At 44.6% G+C, this 25,460-nt stretch overlaps 1 long non-coding RNA gene across 2 annotated transcripts in view; it reads right to left on the bottom strand.

Moving 5' to 3' along the window:
- The window catches only part of LOC138513466 (uncharacterized), a 153,955-nt gene that overhangs the window by 76,422 nt on the left and 52,073 nt on the right, over window positions 1-25,460 (bottom strand). Inside the window, exon 3 of one of the 2 annotated variants that reach the window (XR_011281761.1) lies at window positions 18,030-18,260. The exons of the other annotated variant lie outside the window; for it this stretch is intronic. This is a non-coding gene — a long non-coding RNA (uncharacterized lncRNA). Of the gene's footprint in view, window positions 1-18,029; window positions 18,261-25,460 lie in introns of those variants that run through there. 2 annotated transcript variants of the gene reach the window in all.

Here is a 25,460-nt window from a genome sequence, read left to right on the forward strand (position 1 = left end):
GGGATCAGCCAAGTTGAGCCTACTCACGGAGGAGTCAGAGCTAACAGAGGGCTGCTTGGGTAAAGAGCTTGGGGCGGGGCCTTCGAGGCAAGAGTATTCACTTCTCCCCCATCTTGAGCCACCACTGGATAATCTTGGGCGGGGGAGGAGAAAGTGGTAGTGCCGAAAGCAGTTCAAGTCTTGGTATGGAGGTTAGCTTCCACTAAAGGGGCTTCTCTGCAAATGTCAGGTTACCTGTTCCATGCTCCTTTGGTAGAAATGTCCTGCCTCTTTACATAAAGCCACTCCCTATATTCACATGACAGATGGCAGAGAGCAACTTGATCTTCAAATGTTGTACCCCTGACCCAATTCTGTGACATTGGAAATTAGCAGAAATTTTTTTTTAAATGCAAATTGTTTGGAGAAGATAAGATGTGCCCAGTCCAAATTCCATGTCAGCAGCATTCAAAATGCAGTAGGTCTGAACTGTGAAGAACAATTTCCCCATGTCCACTAATTTGAGAAGACTTTAGGGAGCATTGCTGGACTTAGGGCTTTAGTCTAGTCTCTGCAGCTGAACCATGGGTGAGAGCATGACTGACACCAAGGATGGACGGTTGGGGACTTTGTCCCCACTCTAATCCCTCTCCGTACACGGCAGCGACAGATCAGAGATGCACCCAAACATGTGAAGCATCTCGGCTTTTCAGGCCATCACCATATGCATGTGGTGAGAGTGCTGTGCTGTTTGGTGTGTACACAGAAGGGATCGGAAATGGGGTCGTCCACTGAAACAATTGCAAATACCACTGGAAATGATTTTGGCATGGTTTTTGCAGGTGCAGGAAAAACATGCATGATTCATCAAAATGATATGATTTCAAAGAATTGGTGTACCAATGCCTCGGAGAATCGAAGATGCAGGTGCAAACGTTTTCTGAGCAAGACTGCTTTGCCAGGGAAGCCTCTCCTGAGATCAGCATGGGAATGTGAGTTGATGTCAGTAGAAGGCTGTACTTTTCTATTTAGTTCCAGAAAGTGTACTTCTAATCCATATTATAACTAGATGGATATTGACAAATTATGGGTAGTTCGTATGAGAGAAAAAAACCTCTTGTGAAAAGGAAGAGACTCTCTAATGGGAAAGCATGCTGAGCCACAATAGTCCCAATCCATAAACGTGAATTTTTTGTGCAAGAATGCTGAGCCACAGTAGCCACGATCTATGAATGTGAGCTAATGAGCAAGCATGCTGAGCCACAGCAGGGGCCAATCTATAAACGTTAAATTTAATGTGGAAGAATGCTGAGCCACAGTAGCCACGATTCATAAATGTGAGCTAGTGAGCAAGCATGTTGAGCCACAGTAGTCCCAATCTATAACGTGAATTTAATGTGAAAGGATGCTGAGCCACAGTAGCCACGATCTATAAATGTGAGCTAATGAGCACCCATGATGAGCCACAGTAGTCCCAATCTATAAACGTGAATTTAATGTTAAGAATGCTGAGCCACAGTAGCCACGATCTATAAATGTGAGCTAGTGAGCAAGCATGTTGAGCCACAGTAGTCCCAATCTATAAACGTGAATTTAATGTGGAAGAATGCTGAGCCACAGTTACCACGATCTATAAATGTGAGCTAGTGAGCAAGCATGCTGAGCCACAGTAGTCCCAATCTATAAACGTGAATTTAATGTGGAAGAATGCTGAGCCACAGTTACCACGATCTATAAATGTGAGCTGATGAGCAAGCCATGTTTGTGTGGCATGTTCCTCGTCCCATTGCTCGTGGAGTGGGTATTGGCATTCTCTATCATTATTCTTTTTCTGTTCTTTCTTCCTCTCTGGTTCTTCCTACCTATTCTTCGTTTGAATGTACCTATTATACTTTTTCAAAACCCCATCCCATTTCATTTCTTCTTGTTTACCGACCCCCTTGCTCTGTTGGTTCTTTTTGCGATGATATTGAGAATCTTCTTTCTTACATTCTCCCTACCCCCACCTCTGAAATACTGCTGGGGACTTCAATCTCCATCTTATGTCAACACACTCCACTCTCCCTTTTCTTTTGATTCTTGACCCTCCTCTAGCCTCTCTCTACTCCGCCATCCCATATCTCGGGCTCCTGTCTTGATCTTATTTTTATTTCGTCCATTTCAGCTTCTCCTGTGTCTTCTCTCCCAGTGTATCTCTCTGATCACTATCTCCTTTGTGTATCACTGTCTCCTCAAGTCCCTGTGCCTTCCTCCGCTTTTTCTCCCATGTCATCCTTTTCTCGGCAGGATCTCTGCAATTTTGATCCTTCATTCTTTATTTCCACTTGCAGTTCTGTCTTTCCTCCTCTTTCCTCTCATCTCTAACACCTGATGAGGTTGCCTACTCCATTTACTTGTGTCTTTCTTCCTCTCTGTACTTGCTTTACCCTTTATCACCCTTCCAACCTACTTGCAAACCTTCCCAAACTTCGCTCTCCCCTCATCTCTGCTCTATGCACTGTTTCCTCCATCGACTTGAAAGATGTGGGATTAAGACCAAATCGACTGTGGGATTAAGACCAAATCGACAGCTGATCACTCATCATATTTTTCTTACCATGCTCTCTATGATGACTGGCTATTCTCTGCTAAACGTCTCTACTTCTCTGATCTTTTACACACCCAGTCTGCCCACCCTAGACGTCTTTTTCAAATTCTCTCTTGGCTTCTGTCTCCTCCTACTCTCGACTATTCTGCTAATTCTACTCTGTCCGCCTCTGACTTTGCCCAATTTTTCTCCTATAAGCTAACCTCTCTCCGTAATGACATTGAAGCTTCTATTTCATCTGAAGTTGTGACTCCCTCTACGTCTGCTCCCCTCACTTCTATTTCTTGCTTTCAACCTATCTCTAACACTGATGTTTCTCTTCTATTAGCTAAAGCTAACCGGACTGACTCTCCTACTGACCCAATCCCTTCCGCACTTATTCTTACGGATTACCCTTACCTCCTTTTTCAACGTTTGTCTCTCTGCTTCTACTTTTCCCACAGGCTTCCACTATCCCAATTTTAAAGAAACCAACAGCTGATCCACTGATTGTCTCAAATTTCTGCACTATTTCCTCATTACCCTATCTTTCTAAATTACTGGAATGCCTGGTCTATTCTCAAGTCTCTACTTTTGTCTCAAACTCCTCTATTGTTCCACAATTCCAATCTGGCTTTTGTCTTCTCCACTCCACGGAAACTGCTCTCCTCTCTGTTTTGTAGTCACTTCTCTCTGTGCGTTATTCCAAACAGTCATCTTTTCTCATCCTTTTATATCTATCTGCTGCATTCAACACTGTTGACGACTCTCTCCTATTTGCATCACTCTCTTCCATTGGTCTCGCGGTTCTATCCTTTCCTGGTTTCAGTCGTATCTATATTAAATAACTTTTTCTGTTTCTTGGGCTGGTAAGTCATCTAAATCTGTCCTGCATGCCCATGGTGTTTCTGAAGGGTCCGTCTTGGGCCCTTTTCTGCTCTATCTTTACACTTCCCTTCTTGCTGCTGTTATTTCTTCTTTTGGTTTATCACACCACTTTTATGCTAATGATACTCAACTGTTTCTCTTCCTTTTCTTCTAAAATTCCCCACATTCTTTCGGCCTATCTAGTAGCTATCAAATTTTGGATGTCCTCTCATTATCTTACGCTCGATGCTGGGAAAACTGAAGTCCTCTTTTTCCGTGCAAATGCCCTTTCCCCTCCCGCTCCCTGTCCTTTATCTCTTTTCCTCCATTCCAGATTCGAATCTCACCCACGGACCAAAATCTTGGCCTCCACTTTGACTCTAGTCTTTCGTTCTCTCATCACATTTCTCTAACTTTGCGCGTCTGTTGCTTTCCTCTACACAATATTCGTAAAGCACAGCCATTTCTCACTTTTCAAGCTTCTAAACTCCTGATTTCCTCCTTGATTTTTTCCGGACCCTTTTATTGTTCCTCTGCCCTGTTTGGACTTACTAATTCCCGTCTTGCCACTCTCAAATCTGTATTCAGCTCTTATACCCGTCTTCTCTGTCTCCTTTCTTTCTGAGATTCCATCTCCTCTTCTCTGGTTATCCTTTCACCCTCATATTAAATTAAATGTTCTCTGCCTTGTCTTTAAATCCCTCCATGGTCTGGCTCCCAACTATGTCTCGGCTATGATATCTTTCTATACGCCTTCTTGTTCTCTCCGCTCTTCTTCCCAGTTTCTTCTGGTGGCACCTAGTCCCTCTTGTGCTCAATCCCACTTTTGTACTTTCACGCTTTTCCCTGCAATGCTCTTCCTTACTCTCTTCGTCCTATCTTTGTCTGTTCTTTATTTCGTAGGTCGCTAAAGTCTCACTTGCTGCAACATCCTTGATTGATTGTTTTTCTAAATTTTTGTTTACTCATTTTATTGTACCGTTCCTTGTTCTCTGTACAGCGCCTTGGCTTAAGGCGCTTTATAAAACACAAATAAAATACAAATACAAGCATGATGAGCCACATTCGCCCTAATCTGAAGATTTGAGCTTGATGGGCAAGCTCGCTGGGCCACAGTAGCCCCAAATGTGAGCCTAAAGCAGCTCCAAGAAAAGAGAGAAGCTCCCGAAAAAGGTATGTAACAGAGGCCACGCAAACAATGCTCAAAGAAATGTGAACAGCCCCGCTGCTCACAAACACCAGATCGTTATCCATGGCAAAGTGTGTGTTATTCTCCACAGTGGACTGGAGAAACTCTGAAAGCACGACAACCACTGGGAAAGCAGAAAGTGATCACAACTTCCCAGAGGTTATTCAGTCACCACAACAGCACGGCCCTGGGGAATATAGACAACAGAAAAAGTGAGTGAAACTTGAATGCGGTGACATTAATTTGGAGAAAATAAGCCTATGGCTGACACAACCAGAAGTAAAATTGTAAAAAGCTACTCTACTAAAAAAACACAAGGCCAGATGGACCTAGTCCCCACATTCTGCTACCGTCCCAAACCCCCACCCCACCCCTCAAACACACACACAGGTTTATCTATACCCACTGACTGTTTTTAATTTTTGCTTTTAGGTGAAACTTAAGAAGAACATATCTTTCTTTCAGAGAATCACGCACTACTGTGATAAAAAAAAATCATGTCGAAATTATGAACGAATAAGAAATGTCAACAAGCCATACATAAATAGGCCATTGGTTCATTTGTCAGGATATCATTTAATTTCGTTTTTTATCCAAATAAATGACGTTTTTCTGATGTGACTAAAAAATATTCACCTAACCTAATTCATTTGAAAGACAAATCCAGGCTAAAACACAATGGCCCTCATTACGACCCTGGCGGAGAACCATGGTGCAATTTGCACCATGGTCCATGGCGCAAAGCTGCCAACTCCGCCATGGTGGTTGGCGGACTTACCGCCCCATTCCGACCTTGGCGGGGCGGTAAGTCCCCAATCCCCATTTACCCTTCCCCATTCCCATTTTTGCCCCATAGGGTATAATGGGAGTGGGGAAGGCGTTAATTACGCCACCGTAAATTACGGTGGCATAATTAACAACAAGTCCCGTAGCGCCATGGATTTTTCCGCCTGCAAAAAGCAGGCGTAAAAATCACCATGGCGCTACGGGAACTCGTACTCAGGCGGAAAGGGGCGCCATGGTTTACGCCGGCGTAAACCCCTTTCCGCCAGGGTCGTAATGAGGGCCAATGAATTATGTAATAATCCTGAACACTGTTTTGAATACTTGCATGATTGTGAGATGTCTCTCTATGATAATAAATAAATTGCACAAACATTTGCACACAACAGAAGTTCTTCTGGCGTATTTTTCCTGTAAACATGGACAAAAACATAGCAATTCCCAAAGGTCACTAGGAAGGGAAACGAGGCGGGGCAGGAAATGAATGTGTGCCTTCTGTCATGATTGCTTCCCTACTCAAGAAGAAGTATTCGTCACAATAGTACAATAACGGGTGGAAAAAAATCAACACGCAAGAAAAAAAAACAGAAGGGGGAAAAATAAAAGCGACCTAGCAAGACAGCAGGCTAAAACCTAGAAAGATAAAATAATCATTTAGGAATGGGCAGGGTGTCAGAAAAAGTGCAAGAAAGAAAATAATGGGCAAGATAAAAAATAAATCAGTGCCACAAAATGTAAGAGAGGAGGAAAGAAGGCAGCTTGGAGAGGAGTGTAAAAAGAAAGCGTGCATGGGCACTAATCAATGTGGCTTAAGAGATTCACAAAGAGACAATATTATGAAAGCAAAAAAGCAAAACAGCCAGTCTAAGGAAACGGGAATGCCGGGGTGTTGGGTTTTTACCACTCAGGCACTTGACAGTGGTATATTGCAAATCAATTGGTCTCACGGGTGCATTTAGACAAGGTGAGCGGTCGCTGGTGGTCACATGAATGTAAAAAAAAAGAGGTGATGGCTTGAAGGTTTAGAATGAATCTTAACCTCTGGCATTGCTACAGAAGGGGAAAGACTATCAGCCAATGTGGCTTGGTGCCACGGCAAAAGGGGTAGTCGAGCCCGAAATGTTTAGTCACATCCCTTCTGCACGAGACCACAGGCATCCCCAGACATGTACCTAGCATGGGTTAAGGCATGAAGGAGACATGTAGTGAAGAGCTGAATGACCCCGAGTACATTGTTGTGCATTGGCTGTGGAACGCTTGGGAACAAGAGGGAAAGGTATCAGTTAAGAGGTATGACCAAACTAGCGCATGTATGTGCAAGTACAGCCAATGTTCCCAGCATAGGTTTATGTGTAGTCCTCATACTGGTTAAATTCAGTGCAGGCCAAAAGGCCCACCCTCTTCCTAACTGGGAGGACTAGGTTGTTGTCTTCTTGAAGGTTTCAGACCAGCACCATTTTGACAGGAATCCACTTCAGTTTGCAGGACCCAGAACATTCCACTGCAAATCCAGGGAACAGGGACCTTGGCCTGAAAGGGGTACTAACTACCTTCTGTGATATGCATCTGTCTTTGGATAGAAAATGTGAGCATTGAGGACCTCATTTCCCAGTGCACCTCCAACAACAGCTTATCCTCTGTCAACAATACTACCATTTTTAGATAACACGTTTAAAATAATTAAATGACATCCACATGTTTGTCCCAGTCTTGGACCACCAAGTCAGAATCCTTTTACGAAAGCCTCGCCCCCTTTCCAAAGACCTTTCTTAGAGTACTTGTAAGGATTGAGAAGGCCTTGGGATAAAATTGTTTTTTCCCTTTATTCCATAACAAGGTCACCAGGATATATGGAATATTGTAACTTCGGATTGAGGCCTGTGCACTATGCGAACCTAGACAAGCACTTCCAGTCAGGCAGCCCAATCCCTCGAGTTGAGAATGTGTGAAAATGTTTTCCCAATTTGTTTTGGACTGTTTATAACACCTTTCAAAATGCTCCTGGAAGACCTGCATTGTGAATCCCAAGGTTCTGGTCCGAAGACCACAAGGAACCAAGCTGCACTTCACTGGTGAGGCCAAGCAAGCCCGAAAGATGTATAGGAGTGCTTGTGTGCCAGAGGGGACGTGAGCTAGTAGTTCAGGCTGAACTGCTCCCATTGGTGGCAAGACCAAGAGAGACTTGAATATGGCTGATCACCTTCTGCAATGGCGCAGATGGGCTAGATGGGATTTTGTGGAAGAGTGCCCAGGCCCATGCCTGTTATAGTTGTCTCCCTAAGTGGGAGAGAGTATGCCATGCCATGGCATCCTTGCTCACTGCGCCATAGGGAACGAAGCTGCGCCTCATAGATGAGGCCCAACATGATTGAAACATATCTAGGATTGCTTGTGTTTCTATGCAGAGTGGACAGGGCCTAGTAATTTGGACCAGACTGCTACTATTAATGGCAGAACAAACACTGATTTGCATATGAGTAATCCCCCTTCTGTAATGGTGCAGACAGGCAAAATAAATTAAATGCAATGTTGCCAAATCAATGCAAGTAGTTAGGGATCGTTCATACCTTTACAGCCATTCAATATTTTGGTTGCAGGAATGGGAGAAAAGCAGACAATTTGTACTCTTTTTCTCAATGCTAAGCAACTGCAATTTGGGACTTGGTAATTTCCTGACAGAGCCTTTACTTTGGTGACTGGGAAGTGCTAATGGTGGACACCATCCTTGTGGAGATCTGCAGAGCCTGAAGTAAATGTTTCCTGTGCTGACTAATGCTTCTCATACGTCCTATTAACATTTAAGAAAATAAGAGAATTCAAATCTCTAATAACTAACAAAAATACTAAATATCCTCATGCAAAGCCAAAAGTGGCAATAAATAGCACTTTGTGGAGCTAGGTCAGGGCAACATAGCCTCTTCAGACACACCTGACACTAAGCCTTTGGATGCTATTTGCCACCCACAAAAGAAGCAACATGGGGCAATCGCTGCATCGATCTGACGTCTTGCACCAACATTCAGCCTCCTGCAGCAGCTGCCCTGTGTGAGAAACCAGGTGGGGTCTCAGCCACTAGTCCACAGGGATCTCTCTCTCTCAGGTGGCCAGGGCACGGCCATCGCCTTTGGATCCAGATCCTGGGGGTCGACCAGTGCGGGAGGATCACCTGGATGAGGGGTCTTCGGGGAGTTGGACACCTGATGGCGAGATGCGGTATGCCCCCCTGCAACTGTCATGACCCCTGCCCCTGGCCTTGGCAGTCAGGCCACCTGGGCTGCACCACAGTCTTCTATCATGGTCCCAAGGGCCCCATTATGTACCCCAAGACTCTCTTGTAGTCAGTCCTTGTGCCATTGGCGGCAGGCTCTTATGGGAAATTGGAGAACTGGAACTCACAATGGCATTTTCACAACATGGGTACACCCGCATGGCTCAGTTCCAGAACTGAGCCATGCGGTATATCAATTAGGGTGTGGTCAGGCCTGGGGGCACCTGGGATACCTGCAGGCTATATAAGCCACGCCAAAGCTGGAGAACACGCTTCGCGTTACTCTGCTGGTCGCAGCGTGACGCTCACCGCGGTCTCTCGGATCTTCCTCTGCATTTCGGGCCCGATACTTGCAAGTACAAGAACAAGAATACTGTTAGTATTCGCTTACCTATTAGCGAGCCCTGCTTCTGTCATCCGCTCCAGAATCTCGAACATCCAGCATCTTAGCGAAAGCCTGCTGTCTCTTGGAAGCCGCAACCTGGGAAGAACAGAGAAGCAGCATTAGTAAACGTATCTTCTTCAACATAGAAAAAACAACCAAAAGGCGCACACTTACTTGAATTTGACTTGCTTTTGGTCCACGTCCATTCCGGGCCTTTCAACGACCTGCAAGAAGAAAGACAAGGCCGATTAACATGCATAAGTGCTAGAAGGCGGTTCGAACAACACTTTACTCACCGCTCTCCATCTTCTCGGCAACATACAGTCTGGAACATCACGGCGGCCTGCAAGAAAGGGACAACAAACAGGTTAGCACAAGAAAAGCACATAGCGCCGCGCTCCGCACTTTCACTTACCATCTCGTGCACAGCCCCCTGGCAGCACGGCATCACCAGAACTCCTTCCGCACCTAAGAAGAAGGAAAGACATTAATAGGGGCAATTACACATAAAGGACAAGCTGCCAAAACAGCAGACTTACCTTACGAACTGAGTCGCAGCAGGTCTGGACTCTGAAGGGTCCGCACCAGTGAAGCAACTAGGTTGCGACGTGCCCATCCACAACGCACCCATGCACAGAACAGCAGGACGGAGAGCGCACTCTACCAAAAAACAAGGTGAGGAGAGCACTAAGGGGTCATTCGGTCCACAAGGGAGGTGGGCTCTGGGCTAAAAGAGACAATAAGCTAAAACCTAAACTCCTGTGTTTCAGTCTTGGTCCTCAGCCGAACAAGAGTCCAAGGGAGTGGGTCCAAGGTCGGAAGCAGTCCAGCCAGATTGGGTGGCATCCCCGTGGATACCAGGTGAGCGTTACAGCAACACCTTCACCCCATCCTACCAGGTAGGATACCTGGGAACTTTACCCATGCCCCCCTTTTCTACACAAACACTTTCACGCAGACAGCTTGCTCTGGGAGAAAACAAACTTTTACCCGAGCAATGCACCTGACATGTCCCATTGCTATGGTCAGGCAAAGTCAAGCAATTACTTTTGATAAACTCACACCTGACTTCCATTAAGCTTCTCCACACGGATGATGAAAGGCAGAGCACGAGAGCACACTGTGAGTGAGGCAAAACACACAAAGGAGCAACGTTTTCCAGGCAGCAGCTGAACGACGGGAGAAATGCAGCAATCAAAGCAGCACCAGAGAAATCAACACAGTCGGTGAGTTGGGGAGACCGATACAATTCCAGTCTGTGTTGAAGTCAAGGTTGCAAGCAGCAACATTGTATTAAGAGCAAAGAATATTAATGTGTGTGATGAAAGACATGAGTAAAGCTCAAATGCTGATGGATGTTTGAACTTTAATATGAATCAGAGAAGGTATGATACAAAGTAACAGAGTGGTCCGGCACTGCGTGTGTACTCAATCGAAGTTCTCTGTTTGAGGTATCCAGCCAAGAAGTGGCAGAAGCGAAAGTAAAGTTTAAAAGTGAAACTTATGAATAAAGTAAATCAAAGTGGTCCTGCGACGGTCTAAGCAGAATCCATCGCAAATTCGAATTTCTTGGATTTTTGAGAAAGAGTGGAAAGCAAGGAAAGTGAGGTTACAAGGTCCAAACCAGGCTGAGGGAGCCCTATTGTGAACTTGTGTTTAAGGGGGTCCGAGCCCGACTGAGGAAAACCTGTGATGAACAGTAAAACCAAGAACTTATGAATGTGAAAAACCTGATGAGAAAGGAACTTTGGCATTTGTTTGTTAATCCAGGCACTCTGCAAATAACAGACTTTTATTGGGGAAAGAGATTTTGTTGCAGAAGGCCCAGATATCTATGTTCTGAACTGCATCCTCGTGATAGAGAAGCCAGAGTGTGTGCGAAGCTCAAGTGTGCAACCTTGTCCCGTGCTGAAAACGTGGGGAAGGAAAGCCAACGGCTTGAATATCCTGACATATTATTTCTTGAATACTTTTCTTTTGCATACATCATTTTCCCACACTATTTGGTCTTAGAGGTAAGGATTGGCAATAGGTTTTTTAGTATAAGCCCTTTCATTAGGACTGCGTTATTTATTATTTGATGGTCGTAGCTTGCTCCCATCTTTAGATTTAGGGTTAGATAGGCATTCAACAATCCCATTGAAGTTCAATAAACACCCTTGAACTGTGATCACTTGTGTCTGTCTTCACTTTTTGATACCATGCCTTCCTTACACCTGTCAAAATGAGTTTCTTCAACCTTAAGCGTCTTCAGGATAAGTTATGTTAAGAGAAACATGTAAAGCACAACTGTGACCTGAAGATGTCCTGGCGCTATAGAGGCCACAAAGAAGAGAAGGGCCCAACAACTATCAAAAAAGAGCGTGAAAACCAAAAAGACACACAACAACAAATTAGTGGTTAAAGAAGAACGTTTTCAAGGCTTTTCGAAAGCACAATTGGTCATAATCTGAAGGAACAGAGGGCGAGAGTTCCACAGAGCAGGAGCAGCCACGAAGAAGGCTCTACTACCCACAGTAGATTTACAGAAAAAAGGGACTGCAGCAAACACTGATTTCCAGAACAAAAGGTAAGAGAGGGACAGTAGCTCTTAATATTTTGATGCAGAAAAAAGGCCCCAAGACCGTAAAAGGCCAGATGAAACATACAAAGAGTTTTGATTTTAATACAACTGGCAATCGTGAATCAATGCAGCTTTGGAAAAACACCGGAGGTCCATGCAAATTTAGGCAGTCCCATGGCCAGACGGGCAGCTACATTTTGCACAACCTGCAAGCGATGAAGAAGGGTTTTCAGATGTGCAAGCAGGGTGGCATTGCAATAGTCTAGGATGCCACAACAAAGGGGGAAACACCAACATGCATAGTTCAATGGGCACAAAGGGAATAATCTTCCTAAATAGCTTGAGATTAAAAAAAGTGGTTCTTCATCTAGCCTTGACTTGGGGGGCTGCTGAGAGGGAAACAGCAATATTAATACCCTCTTTTTAACAATGGATACTGGAGCAGGGAGTGGGCTTAATGCAGAAGGCCTGAAAGCAGCCGTCCAAGGAGAACACACCGAAGGGTCGACGCCAAGAACCATGACCTCCGTCTTGTTGGCATTAAGCTTGAGCCAGTTTTCCTGCATCCAGTCCCCAATGCCAGATAGGTAGTTTCTCAGATGGGCAGCTGCCGACAGCTGGTCACTGGTGCACACAGGTCCACACATTGCGCTGATTCGAGGGACATCCATTCTTCATCAGACTTCATCTGCAAACTAAGGACATCAGGGTGAAAATGGCCACGCAAAAAACTAAGATCAGTGATTCCAGCCTCTACTGAAAACTGGCTATTTTGCTCTTGGGATTCCTCGTGAAGTTCGCCCCACTCAAAACAGTTCACTTTCTTGAAAATGTATCTAATGCCACAGACTAATAACCCTTAGAAAAGACTAATGATGCATGACTCAGGACATTGGTCTTGGAAAACTTTCTGGTTTAAAGGCAAACCACTAAATATGTATATGTTGTTCCTATTTGTAACTTTGTATGCATCTTCATTTTGGGTATCCTGGAAATCTGACCTGATGGCGACCCTTAAGGACTGTGGAGCTCTGAAATAAATCTTATTTAAGAATCATCACCCTAAAACCCAACTGGATAAGTGAACACATTTCTATCATTCCTCGAGTCTTTTTGCTTATTTTTTATGTTGCCTTTATTGCTAGTAGTTCATAATTAATACTCTTTGTTTTTATTTCTGGAATTCCCTTTGTCTGATCCTTAAATTTCTTATCTGTTGAATTTTTTATTTTGTTCCTTGAGTTACCATCCTCTCTTGCAGTGTTAAGCATCGAAATCCGAGGAGCAACCTCAGGAGGATAGCTCAGGGGCAACACGCTTGCCTTGGAAGCAAGACTACACAGAGCAACACATGTTAGAGCCCTGGTTCGCACTTAGAAACCTCTGGGTACTAAGCGCGTTATAAACAACCTATCATATCATAACCACAAAGCCGGCCAAAGTTTACCCAATAACTTTTAGATCACCTCTGTCTGTCAATAACTAAAGTCAGGATAGATGCCGCAGAAGCTCAGAGAGATGTTGATGTACCCTCTTTTCCACTTCTGCCTTTGCCATCCTCTACTGAAATGCTTATGCTTGCTTAAGACCTATTCCCTTAAGAACATCGTTTTCATGTTAGCAATTGGTCCGATATGCATCTTGTAGTTTACACCTTTCTCTCATCTTTGTTACTTTTCTTTATTGGATTTTTATTCTTTACATTTTGGGTGTTTCGTTTGAAAAGGGATTGTGTCTTTTTTGTACATGTGCTTTGGTATGTTTATGAATATTGGGGCAGCACTCTACTACATGCAGGCACAAGTCATTCTTAAACAGTTTAGCAGATTCCAAATCACTTCAATGTTATATATTTCATTATATCCTTTTTTGATATTTGTAGAGTATGAACCTAATCACAAGGGTAGCATAGATGAAAGACAACCAACATAGTGATAGATGGCAGAGACATTCTCACATGGCAAGGTCCAAGCAAACAAAAAATTGTCTAAGGCAGAGGAAAAAGGGTGGCTAAAGATAGGGCGGTGAGACAAATTGACGTCTGCCCTGCAGGTGTACAAGGATGAGCAGAGGCTAAAGCCCCTACTCAGCCCTCAAACTTCTATAAACCAAGAGCCAACACACTCTTAAAGGTAAAACAGGCACAGTTAAGAGGTATACCTCCTTCACCTTTTGTGATAACATGGGCTGAGGGATGGCTATACTCTCACGTGGGATGTGAATATGGTTCAGTAGCAACCCAAACAGTGAAGTATAACAGTCCAAATAAAAGATTGTCCAATCAAGGTTCTATGAAAAAATTACACTTTGATTAAGCACACTATATGCAATAACAACTAACTAGGAAACACTACAAAAACCCACCCCGGTTAAAAGAACAGATAACATGCAAGATAGCAAGGTGCAGCAATCTGGACAATGAGACAATGGAAAAAAGCAATTAAAGCCACAATGTTCAAAAGGCTGTGTTCTTGAGTTGCGAAACGGGGTTACAGTGACCTGGCTAGTCTGTAAGGCCCGAAATGGAGCAGGGGGCAGTTATCAGTCAATAAAACCTATGCAGTGCAATTTGACAACTGTGCACCAGGCTTCTCAGTGCTGTTTAGTTGTTGGAATCGGTTGGAAATGCAGCAGCCATGGTGGTCAACTGGCAAGCAGACTTCGAAGCAGGTCGAAACGTTATAAAGCAATGTGGATTCTGGAGGACACCAATTTCGGTTTGGCAGTCGAGTTTTGATGACTGATGGGCTGATTACGGGATGCGCACGCAAGCTAGTTCAGTGTGGGGCTCAAAGGATGCAGTTTGGGAAGAACACCACCGTTAGTTCGATCAGGGTTTTGTTTGGTAACGAAGATGCTGGAGGTTCAAACAGCAGTTGGAGCAGTGCAGAAGCAGCAGTACTTCTTTGTTTGAGCAGAGGCAACAACGCACCTTGTATCTGTGCAGTGATTAAACTCTCATGGTATTTTTATTTTAATGTATTGCTTATAGGCAAACCTAGCTCAAGAGCAGCATAGTGATTTACAAGAGAAGAGGGAGGTTGGCAGCAAAGGGCGTGGGTTTTCATACAGGAATGTAGGCCTTTGGTGAAGGGAAGGCAAGATTTGTATTTGTCGGTCAGATATTTTTGAAAGTGATGATGAGGTGGAGTTCAGTTGGAAGGCAGTTGCTATCGTCACTGTGGGATAGGACTGCAGCCTTATAGTGGTTCAGAGATCCTCTGGTGGCAATACATGTTTGACCTCTTTGAGAAGAGGTTTTTGCAACATAGATGTTAGGTATACTTGTATGTTATACTTTAAGGATATATTTTTGTCTTTGTAGAACTCTAGGTATTTATTTGGTTCTATGTCCGTTTGCTGGCAGGAGTTTTTTTGAATTAATTTTATTCAATGATACTTAATTTATTTTGGGGGGTCCCACTTCGGGGGTCCCTCTCAAACCTCCATCTCTATACTTTTAACCCTACCCCTTTTATCCCGTTATCCCCTATATATATAGATGAGTTTTTTCAAAGTAATTATTTCATTAAAGTTTACCTTGAAAAAACTCCTGTCGGCAAAACAACATGCCAAAACATGTATTTCTTTGAGTGTGTTGAGGAGAAGCTGTGTTGTTTGGCCAGTTTTGGTTAAGAGATTAGTAGAGACACAGTTTTTTTATTAGTATAGCTTTTGTAGGAGTTAGCTTGAGAAAGACCAGTTTCTCAATTACTGGGAATCGTCGGTCAAAGGAGGGCTAGTTACACGCCGTTGGCATTTAGGTCTATGGAGAAATTATGGATCCTCGAGTAGGGTTACTATGATTTTCAAGAGCAATGTTGAGAATAAGTTAGGGATACCACAAAGAAACAGGCAGCTTAGTAAAAGGGGAATCCAGTGAAGTCTTTTGGAACAAATTCAATGAAAGAATGCTTTATTTTGGTGCATAGGTCATAAGAGCAAATATGAAATCAGTACATGCATAATGAATATACAGTACATGATTCGATTTGAAACATATGACATTAGTGGTTATATGATATGATATGGCATTTATAACGCGCCTATACACAAGAGTTTCAAGGCTCGAGTTATGATCCTTAAGTTCAAGGTTATGATCCTTAAGTGCCTAGAAATGGCTAAAACCCCATTAGACTATTAGGCTTGCTAAAATAGTTTGGCGCTCCTCCTTCTCCAAGCCCTGGCTAGATATTTGACGTGGCAAATACCACGTCCTGATAGAAGGTGCTCTTGCACAGTGCTACTGCGTCAGCCAACAGTCTTATCCCATGGTTCACAATGCAATGTTTCAAATTATGCTAGCAAATCTCCCAGTAGCCGGGGCAGACAAACAGAAAATGTTGCAGGGATCCATATATACTTTCACAGAAAGGGCAGCAATCGGACCCAGTTTTATACAATAGGTTTGTTTGAGGTGCCAATGGGAGAAGGTTTAATCTGATTTTCGTATACAGAGAGCATTCAAACGGCGACTTAATGTTCATTAGATAGCTCTCGTGTTCATGAGAAGGCTTTTTTCAAATAGTTCCAGCCTGCGGCCAGTGTCAAGCAACCTTGTCACTCTTCTGGCTTGCTCTCAGTTTCTGGACGCAATCCTTGATTATCAGTGAAGTCTTTTAGAACAAATTGTTTTTTGTCTGATGGAAATAGGTTAAACCAACAAGGAAGTTTGCCGCCGATGCCCAGGCTGGATCATAGGGCCTTATGATCTACTGGATCAGGAGCAAGCGAAAGATCAAAGCCGGGCTATCCTATGTATCTGATTCATGGAGTGTCATGGACTGCTGGAATTTAAGCTGTTTCTGTGGTGCAGGGAGTGCAAAATATTGATAGTTATCCATGGAGTAGATGAATGTGGATGGAGGCTTGTCATTAAATTAGGACACCTTTTTGCAGAGGGGATGCGGGCGATGTGACAGCAATTTGATACCTTCTCTGGGTGCAAATTGGGTTTCATCAGAAAGGTTGATCCGTCCTGATTTTAGTGACAGAAGGGAAGCCATATAGTGGAGAAATAAATTGATACTTGAGGAGCAAAGATGACTATTATTATTAGTAGTAGTATTACTACTACTAGTATATGTTTATAGCGCAAACCAAGCTTTGATGCAATGGAGCGCTGCACAGTTCATAGAGGGATGGACTATGAACGCAACAATATAGAATAGGAAGTAGCTCTGATCCTGGGGATGTACAAAGGAGGAATACCAAGGAAATGGGCAGGGCTGGTCATGTTGGTGATGTCGCTAACATGCTAATTTAGCTGTTTCAGAATTAATTGATGTTGGTTGCTTTGTATACTAAGTCTGTCAATGGGAAATGGGAAATGGATTTATATAATGATAGACTGCCTTGAAATATCCTTTACTCATGTGGGTTGCCATTTTGATTGTATCGATAAAGCACATGCATTTGACGGGCTGTTGAGTAGTTCAAGATACTTTGGGGTTAGTGACATCCCCGGCGGAAAGGAATTTGCAGCAGAGTTTCTTTTTGTTTTCATTGCCGTCTTGTGTTTAAATCTCTTAGTGGGGGGGGAGATATGGAGGTCAACAGTGGCGTGAAGGGTTGTGTACAGTGACTGTGTGTGCTATATTGTTGCATTTTATATAGCACAACAACAGCTGCCATTGTCATAGGAAGCTTTGGGACCAGCAGGAGAAAAGGTTGAGTTCAATTTAAGTAGGAGGAGCAGTGCAGAAATGTTTTGATAGTGTGGTGATCAATGTAAATCGAAAAGGTCTGTTCACTCTGTGTACGTGATCAGCTTCTGGGAGTTTGTGGTGCAAAGTCTGTTGGGACGTGGCCTAGGCATATCCTGAGGTTGGCACCCAAGATGCGTAACTGCACGACATATGGTAGAGTTCAATTAAGTGTCAGGGTCTTGCAGGAGTGTTGGTGGTTGTTTGTCTTTGCATCTAGGGTGGGTTTGTGTGGTGATCCACGCCAGTTCTTACTTGATTGCTCTGTGCTTTATTGTGGTCCTGCTTGCTGTGTTTAGTGTAGAGTGGTAGGTGGTGTGGTGGGATGAAATGGCGGTTTTGGTGGGAGAATGAACATTTTAAAAGGGTACAGTTTAGGTACCAAATATCACAGAGGTCAGAGCATTACAGGGTGCAGTCAAGGAGCAATGCATCAACAAGGAGCAACACCTCACTGGCCACAACGAAAATAACAGCAAAGATGCAGAGGAGAAGTCAAAGTGCAAATACAAAGCAGAAACGGATATCCGAAGGTGTTGTTAGAGAAACAATGCTCACACATCAATTTCAGGTGATGGCAAACAGAGAAACACAGCAACCTATGCCTATCTGGAAATTACTGCACTAATCTAACCCACCTTCGAGACGGCCCCCTTTGTAGGGCAACAGTTGGAAACTAAGAACATTATGAAAAACATCACTAGGCTTTCAGGCAGAAGCATCCCCCCCTCGACCAACACAAAGCATCCTTTCATTAGTATCTCGCTCCTTCTTGATTTTCTCTTCAGGGTCCTGGCACCGTATGATGATTTCTGGTTATGTGCTGCCCACTGAGGGGCGTAAGCACCCCTCAAACTGTGATGGTATCCTTGCTCTGTGAGCAGTCCATTGTTCTTACAAGACTTAACCAGTTTGCTTCGTCAGATGGGCCGAAAAGACCTTCACCCGAATTCTGCTGTAAACAAGAAATGGTAAACTAGTTCTTATACTAATGGTGAATTGGATTTCCATAAAGTCTGCCAACATGTCGTCACTAGGGGGTGTGGCTTAACATTTATTTCCATATGGGTTTTTATTCATTGAATCACTTTATTTGCCTTTATTATATTTTGCTTTTCCCTTCTAAAATATGGAGCAGCAGCAAAAATCACAATGTGCAAAGTGTAAAGTACAGAATAGAAGCCAACTTGCAAAATAAACAGCAGAAAATATCACGAGATGCAGTTAAAGTGCAATCTATGACGCAGAAGCAAATACCTGAAGGTGTAGCTGGTTGTGGGATGTAGGTACAAAATGTGAACAAAATGTAAGCATTACATACAATCTCACAAGACAAAACAAGCAGCAGTAACTGTCCTAAGGCACAGTCACGGTGCCTGAAGGCTAACAGCAGTGGAGAGTCTATGTGTGCTGATAAGAGGCATAATATCACTAGGTACAGTTAAGGAGGAAGACAACTACCAGGGAAGAACAAGGGCTAACTATGATGCCATAGCGAGAGTAATACAGAGCGACATGCATTTCACAAGGGAGTAAACATTGCAGTACACAAAGGAACATACCTCATCATCCTCAAAACATACTTTTATTCAGCATTTTACCTTTAAGTTATAAAATACAGTTCTACAGAAAGAGTACAAATGTAAAAATATTCACAGTTGATAAAAGAGATCCATACAGTGACACTATTTACAACATCAAGGGCGAATAGACAGGGCATGACATACAAGGGAGTATAGATACTGGACTTCACAAAAGAAATTCCTGCTATTGTTTGTCAATGTATGACTATGTTCCTGCCAGGATATAGGTGCAGTGATTGTCCGGGAGAGCAGAGCTCGCAGCCACCAAATCTCACTCACCTATATCTATGTTTGCAGGGCCATACTTAATAGTCCTGCCTCTCAACAGCCATGCCCTATGGATAAAACGTGCAGTGCCAGAAACCGCATAGGGGAGGAGGGATTCTCTTAGGAATCGTAGAGCTGGCACTGCTTGGCGAATTCCTGCGTTGTTCAAAATACGTTGCAGGTATATGTGTCTCAAACACTCTGTGTTTTTTACATAGTAATAGGAAATGCAGCATAATTTCCGATCCAGAGCCACACATTGGGCACAGCTCTGATTGGGACCCCTGCCACCTCCTAGTTGGGCAAGCTACTGGAATGGATCCAAGCCTGAAGCGGATATAAAGAATTTCTCGAAGGGCACAAAAGTGGAGTCAAGGTAAGCCTTGAACCCCAGTTCTACTGTGGTATCAAGGTATTCCACACCAAACTTCAATTTTGTGGAATTGACTCTAAGTTTGTCGTACATTTGATTTTTAACCTTGTTTCTTAAGGCAGTCAAATGCCATACCGATGGTACCTGGGGATAACTACATAGCTCAGAGACATGCCTAATTCTAGGGGACAGTCCTTCACATGTACTAACCACTTTAGGCTTTCCCCCCTTACGTGGCTCATTACATGTGACAACCCCTTCTTATGTACTTCCAACCCTTCCCCATTACAAATCCCGGCCCAGAATATAACTGGTCTATTCAAAGTCCGATCTGTGACCCTATTATTACCTAGTTCAATGTGGACCAGGGCTGATGGTGCCGACACTGGTAGGAGTTATAATCTCTTAAGAAATGTATTTTCACATGCACATAAATCGCGGGAGTTGGCATGTCTCCACAATTACGAGCCGTACATGGCTGCTGGGACTGCTTGTTTCTTAAAGAGTTCCACAGCATTGGAAATTGCCCCCCTGCCATGTTTCATAAAGGAGGACGACATTCTGCTACAGTATTTATTGAGAGATAATAATGATGTTCTAACCTGTGGTTCCCAGTTACCAGATTCCTCAAACCGGACTCAAAGGTAGTCATAATGTGACACTTGTTCTATATTAATCACCTCAGGCACGCAGTTTGAATGTTCTCCTTTTTGCGTGCTGCAGCCTAGAAACATCACCTTACATTTTGCCGTATTTAGTGAAAGGTGTAATTCAGAGCATTTGTTTTTCGAAGATGGTCAAAGCATACTTCAGGCACTGGGGTGGTGTAGCTAGGAAAACCGCATCATCCGTGTAAAAAAGAGCGGGATATTTATCTGTGTCCATCCTCGGGCTGTCCTGGCACCCATACGTCAATTCATCAATCATTACTTGGATGTAATTAATTAATAGGAATGGGGCTAGGGTACAACCTTGCCTTACTCCTATATTGACCCCAAAGTCCGGTGTCTGTTCACCCCTTGCCCCATATCTAACACTAGCAGTGTTAGCAAAATATAGTGAACGCACAATTGCAACCAGTTCAAACAATGCTTTTCGCCTCTGCAGAATGTGCCACAGTTGCTCTCTTGAAACTTTATCGAAAGCATCACAGTAGAAATGAGCAAAAAGCAAATATCACAGTGCCCCATGGGCCAGGAGGGAGGGGATCACGTAGGACTAAGTCGCTTATTTGGTCAGCAAGTTCATCAGTGCCAAGGGGCTTGAGGAGGACAGTGATAGAAAGGGGCAAGTTGGTCAACAGACAAACAGGAGCCCCTCTTAGCCAGTGCCCTTCACGTCTGACTCTGGGAATCTGGGTAATTTGCTGAAAAAAAGCCACATGACGATGAGCACAACCAGGAAGTCTGTCAGGTAAAGAGTTCTAAAGGGGAATTGGGAAAAGGCTGCACCAAGGGAAAGGCGGAAAACTCAGAGATCCAAAATACAAAGCCCCCAAAAAGTTTAAATATGTTTAAATCATAACATTCTGAGCAAGGGTCTGCTACCCATGGGCCAGATTGTAGTGTGGCCAGAGGGCAGAAAGGGTATGTGATAGGTCATGTGACCCATGCCACCACTTGGGTAGCATTTTGGGGAAAGGCAGGTGAATTGGAAGAGGGGCTATTTCAGGAAAATGGAAGTTGGGCAGCATGCAAAACCAACTAGGCAGAAATAAAAGAACTTTGCATAGGTTTAACTCAAGACGCTTGGAGCAAGGCACCCATTTTTCAGTGTCTGGGGAGAAGTGGAGGATAAGGATGCGTATTTCAAGCAGGATGTGTGTGGGGAAGTAATTAACTGATCTGAACATGACTGGCCTGAGTTTGGGTAGATCTTTGTGAATAGGTTTTTTGATTCGTAATGCGGAAGTGGGCATCATTGTAATTACCAAGTGGCATGGTTTGAATGCAGGAAAGAGTGTGAATGGGAAAGATGAGAAGGTCACGTGTGCGTCCTTTGCGTGGGAGAGATAATGAGTCATGTCGGATTTTCAGAAGATATAAGATGCTGGAAAGCTTCTTTCACGATGTTCTGCTATTGTCACCTGAGAGACTGAACCGTCCGAAGTAGGAATTGTTCGAAATTTGTATTGAGCCATTAGAAGTGAAATTGAATAATTCATTGAGAAAGGTGATGTGTCTGGGCCAGGTAGGAAGGCAAGGAGCAGGATCCAGACTGACCCAGCTAAGTAAAAAGAAAATAGGATGCTTTATTCTTCTTAGTTACATCATAATAGACTAGAGGTGGTAGAGAAGGTTACAAGCATCCACTCTGGGCCCCACCTTCACTCCGAGTCCCTAACTGACTTTCTTGGAACCTCCAGGTCTCCCAAGTTCCACATACCGCATCACATCCCACAATGCCTCTCACTGCACTCATACACTCACGTCACTACAAAAGGCTTGGCTATGGGCGGCATGGTCTGTCTATGAGGTGCAAGGGAATGGGCTTATGAGAGCTCATGTGTCGCGGTGCACATGAAGGGGAGCATTATGACAGTCCATGTGCTGTGTAAGTAACAGCAAGGCCGATTGTGTGCATGCAGTACTGATTAAACATCATGCCCAAAGGGTTCCAGAGACCACCCCACTATACAACTGTCAACGTTTGATTAAGCTTGTATCAGGATGCAATCAATTCCTATGTACTAGACTAAGACTAAGACTAAATTGAAAGAATGTTCCAGATTATGACTAAGTTTAAAGTAACTGGATGTAACTAACCTCCTTACGCCCAAGACCGTTTGGTACCCGTCTGTAACCATATCCCTAACCACACGCGCCCAGATGCTGCAGGCTTAGGTGCGCTATATAAATGTAATAAATAAAATAAATAAATGCAACCAAGAAGAATTAGCTAATAGAAGAGGTGTATGGAGGTAGGAATAAGCCTGGTCTATATAATGAATAGCACATATAATTTTACATGTTTGTATGTACTTTGCCTTTCTCCTATATGTGTGTATGCATTGTGGGCGACAGTGAGCATGAGAGATATGTTATTGCTTTGGGTCATTTTGGATGGAGGAATCTGAGTGGATAAGGTCTATTGTATTGCAAGAGAGTTGATGACGTGAGCATATATGAACATCTGGGTGATGATGCAGGTGTGGGATGGTGGAGGAATGATAGTACACGCAAGATGGCAGAATATATGACAAGCGTTATAGTGGGAGGGGTAGAAAGGTAGGAGAAGTCAGCTTTGGTGAAAAAGATATCGGGGCGGGGCTACTAGTATTGCTAGATGACTGGAAATGGTAGAAACAAGTCGCAATGTTTTAGATTAGGCTGGCATTGGACTTCCTTTTCTGTAAAGTTTGCCTTTTTTTAAATGGAGTGTTTTTGGTTGTTTTCACAAACGTACCACAAAAGACTGACTAAAAGATGCATTTGCTTCAACGGGAGCTAAATACTTTTGAATGAACTGAGAGCATGGAGCTGCTTACAACCAGAATATGTCCTATCAATTTCTTAGGAAAATAAAGGTGCGGTTTCATTAAAATAAAACTGAAAACACAAAAAATCCTCCACAAATTGAAGACATTCATTTCCATGCATTGATGTAGCAAAAAACCTAAATCCCACGAAACAGAATACTTAACATTCCATGGGAATACATAAAGTACTGTGGGCCTGATTCCCAAAATTGTTTAAGATTTTGTGTGAGCAGATTGGTGATGTAATTTGGAAACTTGGTTGACCAAGTGCTGGAGGATGAAACAATGCTATTCATGATCAAGGCAGTAACCTTTCCTCGGAACCAGTTATTCCTCATTGTGCGGCTCGACGCAGAGGAATTAAATGGGTAAGATTAATGGATGAATATATTATGACTAGGTTGAATGGATATTGCCCTGGAGACTTTCCTATTGCCTATGCACGCTTAAGTGGAAACAAGCTTCCACCTTAGATTTTATGTTTGTGAACACACTAGCAGGGTAATTCATAGAATTTCGCACACAAGTGGCGCACGCGGCTGGCGCACAGAGTGCGCGTGCGAATGTCTGTGCCAGCCACGTGCGCTAAAATCAATATCCGTGCACAGCGTATTCATGGATTTTAGCCTCCAAAACCAGCCGTGGCGCAGAGTGGCGCAGCGACCCTGCAGCAGTGCCAGTTACGCCCCCAAGAACGCCCTCGCGCAAGGAAAAGCAATCAAAATTCCCAATTCAGTGCAAAGGGCTGCGCTAACCCTGGACCAGTATGCAGGGCTGGCAAACAGCAAACGCCGAGCGGGGAACGTGTATTACTGGGGTGCGCGGGAAGTTCCACACACGATTTTAGCAGGGTACGTGTATTTCTGGGGTGCGGGGAAGTTTAACACGCGATTACAGCAGGGTACGTGTATTACAGGGGTGCGCGGGAAGTTCCACACACGATTTTAGCAAGGTATGTGTATTTCTGGGGTGCGGGGAAGTTTTACACGCGATTCCAGCAGGATACGTGTATTACAGGGGTGCGCGGGAAGTTGCACACGTGATTTCAGCAGGGTAGGTGTATTTCTGGGGTGCGTGGGAAGTTCCACACGCGATTTCAGCAGGGTACGTGTATTTCTGGGGTGCGGGGAAGTTCTAAACGCGATTTCAGCAGGGTACGTGTATTACAGGGGTGCGCGGGAAGTTCCACACGCGATTTCAGCAGGGTACATGTATTACAGGGGTGAGCGGGAAGTTCCACACGCGATTTCAGCAGGGTACGTGTATTTCTGGGGTGCGCGGGAAGTTCCACATGTGATTTCAGCAGGGTATGTGTATTTCTGGGGTGCGGGGAAGTTTTACACACGATTTCAGCAGGGTACGTGTATTACAGGGGTGCGCAGGAAGTTCCACACGCGATTTCAGCAGGGTACGTGTATTTCTGGGGTGCGGGGAAGTTTCACACGCAATTTCAGCAGGGTATGTGTATTACAGGGGTGCGTGGGAAGTTCTACCTGCGATTTCAGCAGGGTATGTGTATTTCGGGGGTGCGGGGAAGTTTTACACGCGATTTCAGCAGGGTACGTGTATTACAGGAGTGCGCGGGAAGTTCCACAAGCAATTTCAGCAGGGTATGTGTATTTCTGGCGTGCGGGGAAGTTTTACACGCTATTTCAGCAGGGTACGTGTATTACAGGGGTGCGTGCGAAGTTCCACAAGCGATTTCAGCAGGGTACGTGTATTACTGGGGTGCGCGGGAAGTTCCACCAGCGATTTCAGCAGGGTACGTGTATTACTGGGGTGCGCGGGAAGTTCCACATGCGATTTCAGCAGGGTACGTGTATTACTGGGGTGCGGGCAAGTTTCACACGCGATAGGCCCTGTGCGAGTGGGGTACGTGTATTTCGGGGGTGCAGGGGAGTCCTACACGTGAATTGGCAGTTTGGGTCCTCCCAGGTGTTCCCGCTACACCCTCCACGGCCCCTGCAAGCAGACCACACCACAGGGGACTACCCTGCACACCAGGTCATGTCCCGCAGGCAGCCCACCCACCATGGGCATGCCCCCCCCAGCCAAGCCACATGTCACCTTGCACTAGTGATCACCAACGCATTACCCCCTTGGACCCCCACCCCACAGCAGTGCAGGGCACCTGCCAGCAGGCCCCCACTCATGTCCCCCAGGACCCCCACCCCTCAAACATTGCAGGGCACCTGCCAGCAGGCCCCCACTCATGTCCCCTTGTACCCCCACCCCCAAGCAGTACAGGGCACCTGTCAGAAGGCCCCCACTCATGTCCCCTTGCACCCCCACCCCCCCAGCACTGAGGGGCACCTGCCAGCAGGCCCCCACTCATGTCCCCTTGCACCCCCACCCCCCAGCAGTGCAGGGCACCTGCCAGCAGGCCCCCACTCATGTCCCCTTGCACCCCCACCCCCAGCACTGAGGGGCACATGCCAACAGGCCCCCACACAT

This window comes from Ambystoma mexicanum, chromosome 12, assembly GCF_040938575.1.
Source record: "Ambystoma mexicanum isolate Mex_15411 chromosome 12, UKY_AmexF1_1, whole genome shotgun sequence".
Lineage (NCBI taxonomy): Eukaryota > Metazoa > Chordata > Amphibia > Caudata > Ambystomatidae > Ambystoma > Ambystoma mexicanum.